The sequence below is a fragment of the Procambarus clarkii genome, chromosome 65, assembly GCF_040958095.1.
Source record: "Procambarus clarkii isolate CNS0578487 chromosome 65, FALCON_Pclarkii_2.0, whole genome shotgun sequence".
Taxonomy (NCBI): domain Eukaryota; kingdom Metazoa; phylum Arthropoda; class Malacostraca; order Decapoda; family Cambaridae; genus Procambarus; species Procambarus clarkii.
Window position 1 is genome coordinate 23,249,053 of NC_091214.1, and position 7,669 is coordinate 23,256,721.

At 38.3% G+C, this 7,669-nt stretch overlaps 2 non-coding genes across 2 annotated transcripts; one reads left to right on the plus strand and one right to left on the minus strand.

Moving 5' to 3' along the window:
* The first annotated feature begins 416 nt into the window (after positions 1-416).
* TRNAS-UGA (transfer RNA serine (anticodon UGA)) lies at positions 417-498 on the plus strand. The gene has a single exon. It is a non-coding gene; the product is annotated as a tRNA-Ser (tRNA).
* A 149-nt stretch (positions 499-647) lies between these two features.
* TRNAS-UGA (transfer RNA serine (anticodon UGA)) lies at positions 648-729 on the minus strand. The gene has a single exon. It is a non-coding gene; the product is annotated as a tRNA-Ser (tRNA).
* Positions 730-7,669: the final 6,940 nt, after the last annotated feature.

Here is a 7,669-nt window from a genome sequence, read left to right on the forward strand (position 1 = left end):
TTATTTTATTAATTCTGCTAGAATTTACCTACTTAAAATTATCTGTTAGATTAAGGACCTGCCCGAAACGCTGCGCGTACTAGTGGCTTTACAAGATTGTAAATACTATGCTATATGTATTCTCACAAACCCAATGTACCTTCTTGTACGTCTGATGCCATACCATACTACTTGTGAGGGAGGAAATGTATATGTTTATCTCTCAGAATGTTTGGTAATATGTTTATTGTTTGTGATGTGTGTCTATGTATGTATTAACACGATGTACTGAACGGGGTGAGAATAGCTTGAGCTACCTCATCCCATTGTGCGTATTTTACGTCAATAAACTTATTTCAATTTCAATGTATATAAATAAATAGTGTAAGTGGATAATACGCATGCATGGTAACGGCAAATACGATCTATGGAGAGGAGCTGCGGTGTCCGAGTGGTTAAGGAGATGGACTTGAAATCCATTGGGCTCTGCCCGCACAGGTTCGAATCCTGTCCGCAGCGGATATTGTTTTTACCAGCCCGCCATCAAGACAAACGTTCACAAAATACTTACCTATTACCTATTTACCTATTTACGGGGGTTGAGCTCTTTGGTCCCATTTCTCACCTGTTAGTCAACTGGTGTACAGGTTTCTGAGAAAAACAACATCCGCTGCGGACAGGATTCGAACCTGTGCGGGCAGAGCCCAATGGATTTCAAGTCCATCTCCTTAACCACTCGGACACCGCAGCTTCAACGTATGAAGCAAATACAGACCTTCAGAACACTAACTACATTAGTCAGTAATTGTCTTATAGTCCATCTAGCTATAGTTGAAATGTTTCAACCATATGTGTTGACTTTTATATTTCATATATTCATATAGTCAACCAAATGATTTCATATATTTCAACCAAATGTGTTTCAGTCTATTTTAGCCTGTAGCGTAAACATTCCCTAAATCAATATAACCAACATATATTACTTAACCTTACAAAACCTATGTATAAACTTGCAAATTTATATTATTGAGATATAAGATATAATATAATAAGATAATATATGAGATATATTATATATTGTATTTCAGAAAAAGTTTACTAATTATACTGTATGGAAAATGTATCCTGTCAGTTGGTTGTTTGTTGTAAAAGTCAAATACAGACAGGCACCCGCCGGCTTCCTGTCCCCGTCGAGCCCACTAAAGTGTTAGTGGCTCTTAGGTTGCTTACGTAGGTTGAAGAGAGTATATGATAACCTTATAGGTAGGTTTAAGATAGTATATGATAACCTTTATAAAGAAAATGGGTCCCAACGAAAACGTATCTTTTTCCTGTAACTAATATTCGGTAGTTATCTATCAGTGACTATGGTAAAGTGAGGTCCAGTTCCTGAACCGATTATGTGCCTCTGTAATCCTTTACACCACCGCCCACGGGATGGGTATGGGGTGCATAATAAAGAAAGAAATTGAATTGAATTGCTCATATTACAGTAAATCACAAGCACGCGCATTAAATTTTGTCTAGTTTAATTTCCCGTCTGGTATGGATTTTTTCTTGCAAATGATTTCCAGGAATTTAATTACATTTTTCGTTTCATGATTCCAAAGTGTCAACTTTTCCTGATTCTTCATAATTCTTCTAAATAATTCCATACTTTCACATTTGTTATTTGTCAGGTTACATCAATCTAAGCTGCTTTATGTTCGTATTTAGTCACATTGACTAATTTCCATAATCACATTATTTGGCCTAGTTTTTTTTTCTATATTCTTTCCCCTTTTAAAAATATTAAGTTTTAGTTATTATTGCTTATCATATTTTATTTTGTATATTTTCGTTGGTTTTCAAACTTAAATTAATTGATTTGATTTTTCTGGGTTCGTCAATTTTTCTGCGTTTCCCATATTTTTTTTTCCTTATTTTGTCTTCCTATCTATTTTTCCCCTACATATTTTTCTCTACATTTTCCCTACCACCCTTATTTGATCTATTTCTCTTTTCCCTATTTCCACTGTTATTTAATTAGTATCTCCTCCCACTATCTTTATTATCCTTTTTTCACGTTTTTCCTCATATTTTCGTAGTTAATTTTTCGATGTTAATTTTAAAATTCTACTTTTCTGATATTTTTTCTGTTTTTTTTTTCTCCGGCAAAAATTACGACGCTCTCGCATGGTTTTTATGTCTTTTCCAGATTCTATTACAAAACTTTTCATGATTGTCTTACAAGGTTTTTCCCGGTTCTCATATATGCCTTTCAAGGCCTTTCCTAAATTGATTTCACTCAGCTTTAATGTCTTAAGTATGCTAGCAAGTATTTCTTCGTGTGTCTTATTTTCCTGCATCTTTCAACCCTTTTCCTGAATATTAATTTTGCATTTTTTTTTATTTAATGTGTCTAATCATTTGTATTTTTTTTATTTTCTAATTAAATATTATCACTATTTTGGATGATGCTTCTTGGTAATTATAACTTTTTGTTCTGTCGTATTCTATATCATCATATTCATCATCCCTCTGTCATTATCGTTATCATCACTTTGTACAGAACGAGGTGACTGTGTTGTTGATGATAATGATGCTATGTGTTGTAGCATTATGTTGGCCTACATGATTGTGTTTTTGTGTGTGTGAAACCAAATATATCCACTATTTTCGTTAGGTTTAGTTAAGTTAGGCTAGGTTAAGTTAAGTTAGGCTAGGTTAAGTTAAGTTAGGCTAGGTTTAGTTAAGCTAGGCTAGGTTTAGTTAAGTTAGGCTAGGTTTAGTTAAGCTAGGCTAGGTTTAGTTAAGCTAGGCTAGGTTTAGTTAAGTTAGGCTAGGTTTAGTTAAGCTAGGCTAGGTTGAGTTAAGTTAGGCTAGGTTTAGTTAAGCTAGGCTAGGTTTAGTTAAGCTAGGCTAGGTTTAGTTAAGCTAGGCTAGGTTTAGTTTAGCTAGGCTAGGTTTAGTTAAGCTAGGCTAGGTTTAGTTAAGCTAGGCTAGGTTTAGTTAAGCTAGGCTAGGTTTAGTTAAGCTAGGCTAGGTTTAGTTAAGCTAAACTAGGTTGATTTAAACTAGGCTAGGTTTAGTTAAGCTAGGCTAGGTTGAGTTAAGCTAGGCTAGGCTGAGTTAGGTTTGTTTACAAGTAGTGATGCCGTAGATGAAAGGGTTCCCTCTGAGCAGATCTCCACAGCACCATCTTGTCTTAATCTTGTGCTGAAGGAACTTATATTTCTCCCTCTCGTGCTGGCCTCTGACTCTACACCTCATACTCGCCTTTAAATGATACCAGTTCCCGCGTAATTTGCATACATTTTTTCCTGACTAAATTTATATATTTTTTTTACGTAAAATGTTACGTCATTAGGTCTGGGGGTCATTTTTGGAGGCCTGCCTAATCTCCCTTAGCCCTCACTTGACTTATATTCTAGTGGCTTGCTCAGTGGCCTTCGCCTGCTTCAAGGCCATTTTGCCAAGTTTAATATATTGTGGGTCATTTGCATATTGGGAATAAATTATAATGTGGGTGTTTTGCTTTTGGTTAAATTGTCTGTTTGTTTATTTATTTGCTTGTGTTTGTATGGTTTATTTGTCTGTTTGTCTTTCCGTTTTTTGTCTTTCTTTTCTTCTCTCTCTCTCTCTCTCTCTCTCTCTCTCTCTCTCTCTCTCTCTCTCTCTCTCTCTCTCTCTCTCTCTCTCTCTCCCTCTCTCTCTCTCTCTCTCTCTCTCTCTCTCTCACACACACACACACACACACACACACACACACACACACACACACACACACACACACACACACACACACACACACAAAAGAATTGGCATCTAACCCGAAGTTGGTGCAAAACACAGTTGATCGGAGTAAGTCCCTGATCATTTTTGGCTGCAAAGAAAAGGCGATAACATCTAGGTCAGAAAGAGCTGTAGAAGAAGCTAAAGTAGTAGATAAAATTGTTGGCCTCGTGGAAGGTCTTACAAACAGAGAGAATGTGTGCGACTACAGGAGAATAGGCAGGTACGTAAAAGGGAAAGATCGACCTTTGAGGATCACCCTAAACGGTGCCAAACAGATGGAAGAAGTACTAAGGAATGCTAGAAAATTGCAAAGGGATGAGGATGGGAAAGGGTGGTCGTTAAGACGAGATCTTTCAAAAGAAGATAGAGAGAAGCTGAAACTGAACCTCGCCGAGGCAAAACATTTAAATGAGAGCAGGAATGAAGAAGAAATAAATTCTTTTTTCTACAAAGTGATAGGGGTAGGCAAACCAGTAAAGTGGTACATAAAGGCAAACCAACAAAATCAATAGAGAGAGGGGGAGTGAAGAATAAGGAGAGGGGGAACAAGTTCCTGAAGATTGCATACACCAACATAGATGGAGTGAGATCGAAGATACTGGAGTTAAGTGATGTAATACAGCTGCAGACACCAGACATTGTTGCACTCACGGAGACAAAACTTGAAGATGTAATTTTAAATGAGGTCATATTCCCAAGGGGCTACTCAATTTGGAGACGGGACAGAAAAATTAGGAAAGGCGGTGGCGTTGCTGTGCTGGTAAAAGAACACCTAAAGGTGAAGGAAATAATGACTGCCAATCCACAAGAAGTTGACATAATAGCACTAGAGATCTGCTATGAGGATGATAAACTAATGATGATAAATGCATATAGTCCACCGCCAAGCAGCACATGGTCAAAGGAGGAGCTAGATAGTAAACGTGAAGGTCTTATAACAATAATGAGAGAGATTATAGCGAGAGCGGATAACGATAGATCACGACTGTTGATAGTCGGTGACTTCAACTTGAAATCCATAGACTGGGAAGCATATGAAGCTAAAACAGAAGATTTTTGGACCTGTAAATTTGTAGACCTCATCCTGGAAACATTCTTGTATCAACATGTTAAACAAGCTACGAGGATGAGGGAAGGGGACGTTCCCTCCATGCTAGATTTGATATTTACCAGGAAGGAGGAAGAGATATTTGACATTCAGTACCTTCCTCCCTTGGGTAAAAGTGACCATGTCTTTTTGGGAATAAAGTATGCAATGCGTTATAAGCTGGAAGAAAATAAGGAGGTTGAAGCAGTTGAAAAACCAGACTTCAGGAGAGGACATTATGGTGACCTTAGAAATTTTTTTAGTGAGTATAATTGGACAGACTTGATGCTAGGCAAGGAAGTGAATGAGATGTATGGCAAGTTTTGTGAAATATATGATAAAGGCACAAAAAAATTTATACCAAAACAGAGATGCAGAACTAGGAAACAGGATTGGTTCAATAGAAATTGCGAGAGGGCTAGAGACCGAAAGACACAAAAATGGAATCAATACAGGAAGAGGCCGAACCCCCAAACATACCAGCGATACAAAGATGCGAGAAACAACTACACGGCAGTGAGGAGAGAGGCAGAAAGAAATTTTGAAAAAGGGATTGCGGACAAATGTAAAACAGAACCAGGTCTATTCTATAAATTCATAAACAACAAATTGCAGGTAAAGGATAATATTCAGAGGTTGAAAATGGGAAATAGATTCACGGAAGATGAAAAGGAAATGTGTGAAACACTAAACGAAAAGTTCCAAAGTGTGTTTGTACAAAATGAAATCTTTAGGGAACCAGATACAATAAGAATTCCAGAGAACAACATAGAACACATAGAGGTGTCTAGAGACGAAGTGGAAAAAATGCTCAAGGAGCTCGGTAAGAACAAAGCAGCTGGCCCAGATGGCGTTTCACCATGGGTTCTGAGAGAATGTGCATCTGAGCTCAGCATTCCACTTCACCTGATCTTTCAGGCATCCCTGTGTACAGGAATCGTAGCAGACGGGTGGAAACAGGCTAACATAGTTCCAATCTACAAAAGTGGCAGCAGGGAAGACCCCCTCAATTATAGACCTGTATCATTGACAAGTGTAATAGTGAAAGTATTGGAAAAACTAATCAAAACTAAATGGGTAGAACACCTAGAGAGAAATGATATAATATCAGACAGACAGTATGGTTTTCGATCTGGAAGATCCTGTGTATCGAATTTACTCAGTTTCTATGATCGAGCCACAGAGATATTACAGGAAAGAGATGGTTGGGTTGACTGCATCTATCTGGACCTAAAAAAGGCTTTCGACAGAGTTCCACATAAGAGGTTGTTCTGGAAACTGGAAAATATTGGAGGGGTGACAGGTAAGCTTCTATCATGGATGAAAAATTTTCTGACTGATAGAAAAATGAGGGCAGTAATCAGAGGCAATGTATCAGAATGGAGAAATGTCACAAGTGGAGTACCACAGGGTTCAGTTCTTGCACCAGTGATGTTTATTGTGTACATAAATGATCTACCAGTTGGTATACAGAATTTTATGAACATGTTTGCTGATGATGCTAAGATAATAGGAAGGATAAGAAATTTAGATGACTGTCATGCCCTTCAAGAAGACCTGGACAAAATAAGTATATGGAGCACCACTTGGCAAATGGAATTTAATGTTAATAAATGTCATGTTATGGAATGTGGAATAGGAGAACATAGACCCCACACAACCTATATATTATGTGAGAAATCTTTAAAGAATTCTGATAAAGAAAGAGATCTAGGAGTGGTTCTAGATAGAAAACTATCACCTGAGGACCACATAAAGAATATTGTGCAAGGAGCCTATGCTATGCTTTCTAACTTCAGAATTGCATTTAAATACATGGATGGCGATATACTAAAGAAATTGTTCATGACTTTTGTTAGGCCAAAGCTAGAATATGCAGCTGTTGTGTGGTGCCCATATCTTAAGAAGCACATCAACAAACTGGAAAAGGTGCAAAGACATGCTACTAAGTGGCTCCCAGAACTGAAGGGCAAGAGCTACGAGGAGAGGTTAGAAGCATTAAATATGCCAAAACTAGAAGACAGAAGAAAAAGAGGTGATATGATCACTACATACAAAATAGTTACAGGAATTGATAAAATCGACAGGGAAGACTTCCTGAGACCTGGAATTTCAAGAACAAGAGGTCATAGATTTAAACTAGCTAAACACAGATGCCGAAGAAATATAAGAAAATTCACCTTCGCAAATAGAGTGGTAGACGGATGGAACAAGTTAAGTGAGAAGGTGGTGGAGGCCAAGACCGTCAGTAGTTTCAAAGCATTATATGACAAAGAGTGCTGGGAAGACGGGACACCACGAGCGTAGCTCTCATCCTGTAACTACACTTAGGTAATTACTTAGGTAATTACACACACACACACACACACACACACACAAACACACACACACACTTTACAAGGAGTGTCGGTACACATTGACATTCCTTTGTTCTGGAACAAGACTTGCTCCAGAGCTAAGGTTGGTGTTTTAGATTCAGCTACTCGGAACAAAATGTTCCAAGTAGCACGGGCTATGGTGAGCCCGTAGTGGACTTAAGAGCTTGGAACTTACGTATGAAGTTGAACTGAGGGACTGAACACTGGAAGAAGGGAATGATAAGACAGAAAGAGGGTAGCCAATTAAAAAGAAGCAGTTTTCAAAGCTGGAAACAGCAGAACGATGTGGCATGGATGGATAATGTTATCTTGAGGTTATCTTGAGATGATTTCGGGGCTTTAGTATCCCCGCGGCCCGGTCCTCGACCAAGCCTCCACCCCCAGGAAGCAGCCCGTGACAGCTGACCAGGCCTCCACCCTCAAGAAGCAGCCCGTGACAGCCGACTAA